General features: G+C 44.0%; 1 long non-coding RNA gene across 1 annotated transcript in view; it reads left to right on the forward strand.

Annotated features, from left to right (window-relative positions):
* The window catches only part of LOC146858971 (uncharacterized), a 68,276-nt gene extending 57,045 nt beyond the window's left edge, over nt 1-11,231 (forward strand). The window contains exons 2-4 of the long non-coding RNA XR_014979716.1: nt 5,528-5,579; nt 10,235-10,293; nt 11,119-11,231. This is a non-coding gene — a long non-coding RNA (uncharacterized LOC146858971). The remainder of the gene's footprint in view (nt 1-5,527; nt 5,580-10,234; nt 10,294-11,118) is intronic.
* Nucleotides 11,232-11,545: the final 314 nt, after the last annotated feature.

Raw genomic sequence — 11,545 nt, forward strand, 5'->3', positions numbered from 1 at the left:
AACCAAGGGGTTGTTGGATCAAACCTGTTTGTAATTATATGGGGGTTAGATCTTACAAAGAGGCAGAGCGTATACTCAAGTCAAACACCTCACAGTTAGTGGTTTTTGGAATAAGTAGATTTTTATACAGTGTGTATTTTATTCGGAAAAAATCTAGTCACAAGCTGTAAATATATTTGGATTTATGCTCTGCTTTCCCCTTTTCCCCACTTTCTGTGCTTCACTTATGTCTTATTGTCTCTCCAGCCCATGTATTCAATTGTTTCTGGTTTTTAATTAACTTATATATTGCTATTTATGTTTTTATATGCGGTACTCTACTTATGGGTTAATTACAAAACAAATTTTATCGCCAACTCATTGTATCTCCCAATTATATGATGAATTGTATATATGTATGTTATAGTTATCTCTGTTGACTTTTATGGCTTATTGCCGAAATAAAGTTTAAAATGAAATGAAATAAGCAGCTTTAAGTACTTTAAACTTAGTCTTTTTTATAGTAACTGGGTTCTAGTATCCTGACCAGACAACTGTTTACTTCGTCCCCCAGCCCAAATTCATAAATAGTTGGTCTACTAGCTAACAGAATTTCAGCCATGGCCCCAACTTGAAGGGTCCCCATATGCTGTATCATGGATGCCCAATAATATAACAAAAAATAAGGGATCGCCCAATCTCCCCGGTGTCTTGGAAGAATCATCCATTTAAGCGCTCTTCTCGGTCTCTGATAGCCCCAAAGAAATCTGAAGCAGATCCGCTCTACCGTTGCTAGATAGGAAGTAGAAATCTCGAGGGGAATTGTCCTGAACAAATATACAAATTTGGGAAGGACCAGCATTTTTAAAACATTGCAACGCCCATAAAGAGAGAGATATAAGTGGTCTCTCCAGTTTTCTATTAACAGTGTCCTTCACTGGTATAATATTCAGATCAAGAATTTGATCTACTAGCGATATGATCTTAATTCCCATATACGATGCTTCGGTAACACTTGGCAAGTCTACAGGGTACTGGGTTTTTTAATGAAGAGTCTGGGTTTTATCCACATCTAATTTGTAGCCTGAAAAGATACCAAACTGCTCCGCCAGAGTCCTCACTGCTGGAAGTGCCAAAAGAACATCGCTAGTAAGGACCACAATATCATCAGCATATGCCAATGTTTTATATTACATATTGTGAACTCTAACTGGAGTAATATTGATACTCAAATTTAGTTTATTAAGAAATAGATCATTATATAATGCGAACAGCAAGGGGGAGCATGAGCACCCCTGCCTACTGCCTCTACTAATACTAAACGATCTTGACTCCTGTACAGAGATACGAATAACAGCTTCTGGACGTACATGATCAGTTGTATCCCTTTCCGGGGTAAATCCGTGTTGGTGGACTGATACCAAGGGATTAATGACTTTCCCTAACCGACAAGCCAAAATCTTAGAGGAGATCTTACTATCGGAATTAATGAGTGAGATAGGTCTATACGAAGAAGGGTTCAACTCAGGCTTATCTTCTTTTAAAAATATGATTATAGTGGTTTTTCGCTAGGAGTCAGGGATAGAACCCATTTGGGCAGATTGAAATAACATCATAAAATCTTGTCGGAGTACCTGACGAAATGTCCTAAAAAATTCCAGAGGGATGCCATCCAGGCCAACCGCCTTTCCAGTAGCTAAAGACATTATAGCCCCCTCCATTTCTTCCCATGTAATTGGTGCTGCAAGAATCTCATTCTGGTCATGTGTGACCTTGGTTGTCTCACGATCTATAACAAATTCCTGCATCAAATCTTCTCCTCCTACGAACTCTCCCTCTGTGTACAATTGGTAATAATACCTATTAAACACATTCGGGATTTCTACCAGGGAGTCCTGTATCTGGTCAGTGTTTGTCTTTAATCCTGTGGATTCTATTAGCGACTTCCCTCTGTTGTAATCGCTTTGCTAAAACCCTTCCTGTATTGTCTCCTAATTCATATATTTCGGCCCTATAATGCGCATATGTAACAGCTGTCTCCTCCCCAAAATGCTGATGAATTTTTGCCTTTAAAATCACAATAGCCTTTTGAGATTCCTCTATGTTTAAACTCCTTGCTATTTTCCGCATAAGTTCGATTTCAGCTAGTCTCAATTGTTCAGTCCAGCCCCTGACTTCCCCCAGCATTCTCCTCTGATTAGATATAGAAAAACTAAGAGTCTCCCCACGTACCCCGGCCTTAAAGACATCCTAGACCATAGAGTCAGAGGCTGTATTTCTGTTGGTCTTGAAAAACTCTTCGATCCAGCTTGCCATATGAGCACAATATGCCTGGTTCAACAGCAATTTTCTTTCAAAAGTCCAAGGATTCTGTCTTTTTATCTTAGTGCTCAATGATAGTTCTAATATTATCGGGTTATGATCTGAAATAACCCTAGGTGAAATCTCAATCTTAGCCATCTGGGCAGTTTGGTTAGAAACGAAAAAATAATCCAAACAAACTAATTTATTATGTGGGGCTGAATAAAAGGTAAACCTTGGATCATCTCATTTATGCCTTTGCCAAACATCCACCAGCCCATGTTCCCTAATTAAGCCTTGAATAGCTTTAAAGACTTTTACTTTTCTTCCCTGATATGGGAGATTATTAGTTCTATCAAAATCGCTATGTAAATGGATATTATGATCTACACAGAGAATTAGAGGGTGAGGCCATAATGCTAATTCAACACTCAGATGGTTCATCACATCCGGATCATCTAAATAAGAGCCGTAAATAGAGCAAATTGGAAAAAGAGTAATTAATCATAATTTCTACAATGACCCAGCGCCCTAAAGTATCTTCCTTTACACGTTTACAACCTCCAATTCTTTGTTTTGGCAGTCTAGCCACCCCTTTAGTCATTGTTCCTTGTCTGGTACAAGCTATCATATCAAGACCCAAATCCCTCAACCAGCCACACTTATTCCAGGATATATGAGTCTCTTGCAAGCATAACAAATCAATCTGCATAAACTGGAGGATTTTAGCTGTTAGACCTCTCTTTTTCCTGTCATTCAGGCCACATATATTCCATGAACAAATGCGAATTCTACCCATCATCCCTGCACCTGAGATACACCAACTCAAGTCTTGCCAGCCCAAACCAGAAACCAGAATCGAGAATATCCAAAAATGTGTTGTTTCTTACATATAAACAAATACCATAACCATAAATAGCAAAAAACACCGGTGCCACCCTCTTACCCCCACCCCCCACCCCATGTCCATCCACCCACCCCCTTCCTCCCAAATGAAGCATAAGGACCAAAGTCGTCTGTGATGGGAAGCGGTTAGTCGCACCCCCCCCCCAGCCCTCCCTCCCCCATAGAGCAGAAGGAAAGGTGAGAAAAAAAGAAAGAGAAATCAGATGCGGAAAAAACACACAAAAAAGGCATCTGATTATAGCATTAAACCAAATCAACAGTGGCTATTAGGCACCTTATATATATCAATAAATATATTATGTTCCATTATGTCCAGTTATCCACCTCAAATTGAATTTAGCAATTCTTTAGCTAGAATTTCCAGAAAAAACAATTGTGTCTGACCCTTAAATATAATTTTCAATTTGGCAGGATTTAGTAAAAGAATCTGGGCCCCCTTCGCCTGAAATAAAGGAATCAGTTGTCGAAGATGCCATCTTCTCTCGACTGTTGCCTGGCAAAAATCAGGTCGAACAAAAAATTTGCATCCCTTTCCCGTTCTCTTCCTGTCTGGTCTGGCCAGATCGTATATTGCTTCTCGTGCTAGGAAATTATCGAGACAGATCAAAATGGCTCTAGGTCTTTCAGTAGATCCCCCCACTTTTTTCCGTTGATTAAAAGGAAACCGAAGGGCCCTTTGCAGTTCAACTTTCCAATCCCATTGTGGCAGTTCAGGAAATGCTTCCGAGAAGAGTTCCACCACATACTGCCGAATGTCATTACCCTCCACACCTTCGGGACCCCCCAAAATCTGTAGGTTATTTCATCTGGAGAGATTTTCCAGCTCTACCAGCTTCCAGACTGTATCATCTTTCTGAGCCTTAAGGGATTTGGTGATGGACTTTTGCTGTGCTAGCTCGTCCTCCAATGTCGAGATTCTAGCTTCAGCCTCTCCAAATCTGGTTGCAAACTCTGAGCAGGTCTTTGCCACTCTGCGCACTGAATTCTACAATTTTCGCACCGCGCCTTGAGTCTGTGACCCTTCTGCCCTAGTCTCCTCTCGATGGGCCATTATACTCTGATATGTGGTGGAAAGAGTAATTTCTTCCGTGGAGATTTCTCCATGCCCACCTTCATTATTACAAAGTTTTGGAGACCAATGAGCCGGCTGGACCCAGAACTTTATTTGCCATACTTACAGGTTGTTCCCTATGTTTCCGAACAGTTCCAGTGTTTAAAGAAGCTCCCCTTCTTCTAACCGTAGGCTGCTCAAATCGCTTTCATCCTCAGCCCAATCTTTCCCAGGACGCTCATCCCCTGAGGAGTTAGAGGGGTCCGACATTTAGTAAAACTTATCCCCCAAATCCCCTTCTTTCACCGGACCCGTAACTGACTGATCTGCATTTTGTAAGGCCAGAATTTTTTCTTCACCCCTCTCATCACAGATACCTACACAATTTTGGCTAATAGCTTCTTGTTCCTGGCCAGTCCTTTGAGGAGTAATAACTTCCAAAACAAACACTTTGCCCTTGTCCAAAGATGTTATGACACCTGATATGCAAATCCTACAGTGACCGGCTCTCCCTCAAGTCCGGTAGAATCAATAAAATCAGTTAGAGCCACAGCACAAAGTCAGAGTCAGTACCTTGTGAGAGCATTTCGAGGGGTGGCGCAGGCACGTCTGCTGTAACATTGTTTCCTTCTACCGAAGCGTCCAAGACATCCGCCACATTCTTCCCTTTGCTGGCTTGAAACTGTGAGAGCGTTTCCAGGGGTGCCGTAGGCACGTTTACTGCAACATTGTTTCCTTCTACCAGAACGTCCAAGGCATTCGCCACAATCTTCCCTTTGCCTGCTTGAATTTTGAACAGCGAGGGAACCGTGAGGCGGCTACGGGTGGGAGTGCCACCCTTTCCCATTTAGGCTGGGGAAAGACCGTCCGCTTGTCGGCGTGCTCTGCCATCACCAACTTTGCCGCTGTTGGTCATCGCGGGGCTCCTGGTGGCAGTACCTGGTCTTAGTGCCCTTGGCGGCATTCTTAGGAGGCATCGTAGCGAGCAAATGGGTAAGCGCGGTTGTGTACCGCCAGCACAGAGGACCTGCAGAGGTTAGTCTTGAGGACAGATGGAGCACCAAACACCAAAAACGGAACATCCAAATCATGCCGCTATACACCTAAATCACATCTGCTCTTTGTCGCCTGAGACCGAACAGGAGACACGTGGGGGGGGAGTCATACCAGGAGAACACTGACAACCAGCTCACTCAGCCAGGCGCGCGGCCGCCATCTTGCTACAAAGGGTTGGGCCAAGCAGTCAATCACATCCGCCCAAAGATAATCTCTCTTTTATTATTCCTGCAGGTGCTTTGCTGATGCCGATAGCTGGAGGAGGAGAAGCCTCTGCGTACATATGGTAAGTATTGGGTTTGAAGGCAGAATTCCTAACAATCTTTTTCCCTTTCTTGCCTGTAAGAAACATAACTTGGGGATATCTGGAGAGGAAATCTGCATTAGCCAATTCAGTGCCTTTTCTGTGCAGTGTTCAGATTCAGAATGGTTGTAGGGCGAGGAATCAACGCAGTACCCTTTAGTTATTTCCTTTTTTCTGGCCATCCATTCCAAAAGGGCATGATCAATGAATATGGTGAACTCTTGTCCTTCCAAGTAGTAACACAGGGACTGTATGGCGTATTTGATGACCAGGGCTTCTTTTTCTAGCACTGCATAATGCTTTTCCCTTGGGAACAATTTGCTGCTGAAATATACAATGGGACGTTCCTCTCCTTTGTCATAATTTTGGGACAATATAGCCCTAAGCCACTTTCTGAGGCATCTGTGTGCAAGATAAAAGACTTTGCATAATCAGGGCTGATTAGGACTGGCTCAGAAGTGAGGGATTCTTTTAATGTCTGTGAAAAGCTTCCAAAACTTTTGGAAAAGGCTGTAGCAACTTTGCTTCTGTTTTTGTGAATTGTTTTAGGCGATCCATAAGGGGAGCTGCTAACTGAGAAAACCGGGGGATAAATCTCCTATAATACTCAAGGATACATAAGAAGGCCCTAAGATCTCTTTTATTCTTGGGCAAGGGAATGTTGGATATGGCAGTTATCTTCTCTTTCTGAGGTCTTATATGTCCTTCTCCTTAGAGGAATACAAAGTACTTGACTTTCTGGGATGCCAAGTGGCTCTTGGTGGGATTGATTCGTAATTCATGTGTGCCTAGTGCCTGTATAACATCCTGGAGATGCTTCAAATATTGTTCCCAAGTGGGGCTATAGAGTATAATGTCATCTATGTAGGAGGCTGAATAGTGTTTGTGTGGTTTAAGCATGGTATTGATCATATGCTGAAAGGTAGCTGTGGCCTCATGAAGACCGAGAGGCAAGACAGTAAAATAATACAAGCCTCCAGGAGTAGAACAAATATTATTTCCTTGTTTTGTGGTCTTAGGGGAACCTGTCAGTATCCTTTGCAGAGATCAAGCGTGCTGATATATTTAGCCTCCCCTAGTCTTTCTACCATTTCATCCACTCGTGGCAATGGATCTTATTAATATCTCTGAGTCAATGCAAAATCTGATCGACCCATCAGGTTTCGGGATCAACACTATTGGGGAGTTCCACTTACTGTTGGATGGTTCAGTTACACCCATATGGAGCATTTGTTGTACATCCTGTTCAATGGTGTCTCTTTTTGCCTTAGGTATACGGTAAAGCCGTAGGAGTACCTTTTTCCCAGGGGTTGTATGGATGGAGTGTTCCAGCAGGGCGTTTTTCCCTCATACAAGGGAAAACACACTTTGGAGGGGTTGAAGCCTTTGGGTCAACTTCCGTTTGTGATGGGTTGGCAGATCTGGATCTATACTTTGTATATATAGGAGGGGGTTTTGTTCTGGTACCCCATTAATAAAGGCAAAGCACCCTCCCAATTCTTTTGTAGGTTGACGTGAAATATTTTGTGGCATCTAATTTGATTCGATAAGTGACAAGTGTCACTTTCTTAGTAACCACATATGAACCCTGCCACTGTCCTGGCAGTTTGTTGTCATAGGAAGCCATCATTAAAAGAACGGGACCACCCACCGTGAAAGATCTTTCTTTTGACTTTTAATCATATTTTTTTATTTTGGGCTTGTTATAGATTTGACCTAACTATTCTTCTGATTTGCCCTAAATGTGTTTTTAGGTTGGTTACATATTCCAACAACAGTTTAGTGCCGTCCTTCTCTGTTTCCCAATCCTCCCTGACCATATCCAGGAGAGAAAGAGGCTGCCGGCCATAGAGGAGTTAAAACGGGGAATACCCTGTGCTCTTCTGCTCTTTGCACCATATAGCAAACAAGAGAAGGGGTAGCATGTCTTCCCATTTCCTTGTTTCAAAGTTTAATAGTTTCTTTAGGGTTGTCTTCAGGGTTGCATTATAATTCTCAACAAGCCCATCCGTTTGTGGATGGTATGCCGCCGTGCAGATTTGCCGTACACCCAACTGTCGGCAAACCAGTCTAATTAGCTTTGAGACAAATGGGGTTCCTTGGTCAGTTAAAAATTCTTTTGGGAATCCTCCCCAAGAGTAGATCAAAATCATTGCTTTTTCTTTGTAAGACGCATTAGGGTGCCGTAAAGCCACGGCCTCTGGAAACCGAGTGGCATAATCGAATAATACCAAAATATAATGCCAGCCAAAGCAGGAGGTTAGGAGAGGGCAAATTATGTGCATGCCCACTCTGGAGAAAGGTTCTTCTATAATCAGCAGGGGTAATAGGGGTAATTTACAGGGCTTATATCGGCTATTCTTTTGGCAGCTAGAGCACTCTCTGCAGTACCTTTTTATTCCTTGATAAATCCCTGGCCAATAAAACTTGTCTAGGATTGCTTTCACCATTTTCTCAGTGCTAAAATGTCCCCCCAAGAGGTGCCTGTGGGCCAGAAGCAAGACCTTTTCTTGGAATAGTGTTGGGTCTGACAATTATTGGCGATAGGTTTTCCCCCTTTTTCAATACAATAACCCTTCCTTTATAAAGTATTTTGGCCCTTCAAGAGCAGGGTGTTCATTTTCAGAGGCATTTTCCCTGACTTTCCGAAGGGCAGGGTCTTCACGTTGCTCAGCTCCTGTTGACCTTCCTTTATTTGTCGTAATCTGATACGATATGTTTCCTCGTCCACACCTAAACGTTCCAATATGTTCCATTTGATTTCTCTGTTAGGGGTTGTTCCTTTGGGGTTAGCTGCCTGATATACCGCTTAGAGATCTCCTGACAGCAGAGGACCCAGATACTGTCCCCATTTATCAGCTGGCCAAACGGCAGCCAAAGCCAATCTTTCAAATTTATTGATTAAGAAATTGGGATTTTCTCCACTCATTTAATTGAAACGAACCACATCCAGGACCTCTCCCAATCGGGCCTCAGAAGCAACCACATCACCAAGACTGCTCGCCTCACCGCGACAGACGACAACCGCGCCCTCCTCGCATGAGGCAAAACTGCTGTCCTCATCCCGCTGGACCTCTCAGCCGCCTTCAACACCATCTCCCAACACACCCTCTGCACAAGACTTCACGACGCCGGCATCTGCGATAAAGTCCTGCAATGGATCCGCTCCTTCCTCACCGGTCGACCACAGAGAGTCAGACTTCCATCGTACAACTCAGAACCCATAGAGATCAGCTTCTCTGTGCCGCAGGGATTTTCCCTGAGCCCCACCGTCATCAACTTCTTCATGGCCCGCTTGCAACCATCGCCAGAAGCGCCAGACTCAACATCGCCTCCTACGCCAACAACACCCAGCTTATTCTCTCCCTCTCAGTCGAGCCCACGGCTACCAAGTACAACTTCCACCTGGATGAAGGATAGCTGCCTCAAGCTTAACTCAGACAAGACCAAAGTCCTCATTCTAGTCTCCACCCCACATGCCTTCGATGACTCCTGTTGGCCCACAGCACTCGGAACCCCCCCACAGACCACGTACAAAACTTCAGCATCTTCCTGGACTCCTCATTCTCAATGAACTGTCAAATCAATGCTGTTTTTTCCTCCTGCTTCCACACACTCTGCCTGCTTCGTCAGATCTTTAAGTGGACCCCTACTGAGTCCAGGAAAACGGTCACACATGCGCTCGTCAGCAGCAGACTTGACTACGGCAACGCACTCCAAGCAGGCACCATCCAGAAACTCCTAAAGAAAATGCAGAACATCCAGAATGCCTCCACCAGATTCATCCTGAACATTCCACGTCGTAGCCACATCATCAGCCACTTGAGAGATCTTCACTGGCTACCAATCAGCAAAAGAATTACCTTCAAGATACTTACACATGCCAATAAAGCCCTCCAAAATGCTGTACCTGCATACCTCAGCCACCACCTCTCCTGCTACACTCACCACCAGACATCTCTGCCCAACTGGCACTGGCCACCATCGCATGGATACAGCAAACCACGGCCGGTGGAAGATCCTTCTTCTACTTTGCTGCGAAGACCTGAAACTCCTTGCCTCTGCACCTCAGGCAATCACCACCGCTGCTGCAATTCAGAAAGGACCTTAAGACCTGGCTCTTCGTCTGAACCTCATAGCTACCCTCCCCCTCCCCACTCAGCGCCTTGAGACCCTTACAGAGAGTAGTCACTCTTTATAAGCAAGCTGATTGATTGATTGATTGATTGATTGATTGATTGATGTACTTCTGCAGTACTACAGAGGGTAAGGCCATGTGGCCTCTTCGCTGTCACAAGTTTTCCAATTGCTGTCTCTTGGGTCGGACTTTGCCCTGTTAGTGCTTCTTGAAGTTTCTCTCTGTTTTCTTCTGCTACTGCCAGAAACTTCTCCACAACCTTCTCAAGTTTCTTTTGGCTCATTGCCATCTTGCTCACTGCAGCCTCTGTATCACTGTATACCACTTCTGACACCAACTGTGGGAAGGCTGGGCGGATAAATAGGAGCGGAGGCTGGATGTAATTCTTAATGTTGAGATTTATTAATTCCTTATGTGACATGATAAGATATATAAACAACACAATGTCAGAATGAGCCGGTATGTAAGTAATCCATATGGTTTCCTCCTGTCTTGTCAGATGCTTCATGCTTCAAGCTGGTGCCACCCAGAGGCTCAAAGAAAGGGAGAACAACAGCTGTAAGTATGAGTTTAGAAAATGCGTCTTTCCTAAACGTCTGCCACACCATTCGGGTATAATCGGGTAGGCTTGTGGAATGTGTAGTTTTTTCATAGTGTCTGGGGCAATAACAGCATGCACCTGGTGAATGAAAGGGATTTTCCCTTTATATGTGGCATTGACCTCTTCCCTTAAAATTCAGGGTTGTCATACCTGGGTTGACCTCACCCTGGTTTAATGGTCCTCGTTTATCTCCCAGCTATCTCCTCCCAAGTGCACATACAGGTGGTCCTGTCTTAAACAGGAATCATGGCATGTTTTATCATTATATCAGGGTCTATCTGATTCGGCTTGCAATAGTGCTCGACTAGGTTTCAATATGGCACATTTAAAACAATCAGTGTGCCCCGTGTTTCTACCCATCACCGTGGCCCCTACTCCCTCTTTCCCACCCCAACCCGTAAACCTCCCATCCCGCTGTCACTCACCCGCTCTGCCATAACTCTCCAGAGTTGTGGCTGCTCTTTAACCTCCTCGGGTGGGATCCACCACTCCTCACATCAGAAGTTTGGTGCCTCCTCCCTGTCAGCGGTGCCCTCTGGTTCGGCATACACGCTGACTGGCATCCTGTCTCATGGTCTCAGTCTTCCTTCAGCTTCCTTCTTTGTCCCGTCCTTTTCTTCACGCCCCAGATTTCAGGGGTCTGTGTACTTTTCCCCTCCTCTTTCCTCTTGTGATTGGTCCATCCTCACGTTAGCGCGGCCTCCCTGCTTAAAGACACGCAAGTCTGTTTTTAGTGTTGCTGGTCTTCTCCTCACATTAGTCTCTCCTTTATTATTACGCAGGTGCCTCACTGATACCGATACCCGGAGGAGGGGAGTCCACTGCATATATATATAATAGGTATTGGGTTTGAAGGCAGAATTCCTCACATGTCACCAAAAAGGATATCAACCAAAAATACCTTTGTACGGTTAGTACACTAGGCGTTACAATCGGCATACTTTTCATTCTCAATAGGTAAACTCTGAATGAATGTGTGCCAACAAGTACTGCAATGTTGTACCAATATTAGCATAAACTGAAAGCATGTTTACCTTTGTTTGGGTATTTCACAATGGTAACACTTACTTCAAGTCACTAAAGTATATATCAATTGTCAAAATGTATAAATGAATTCTGAACTGAAGTAGCTTAGCAATGTATCACATACTATGTAGAGACCTATGCTGTTGAAGACAGTCAGAAACAAAGATTTGGGTGGATTGATAA

This window comes from Triturus cristatus, chromosome 3_2 (assembly GCF_964204655.1).
Source record: "Triturus cristatus chromosome 3_2, aTriCri1.1, whole genome shotgun sequence".
In the NCBI taxonomy this organism is placed as follows: Eukaryota; Metazoa; Chordata; class Amphibia; order Caudata; family Salamandridae; genus Triturus; species Triturus cristatus.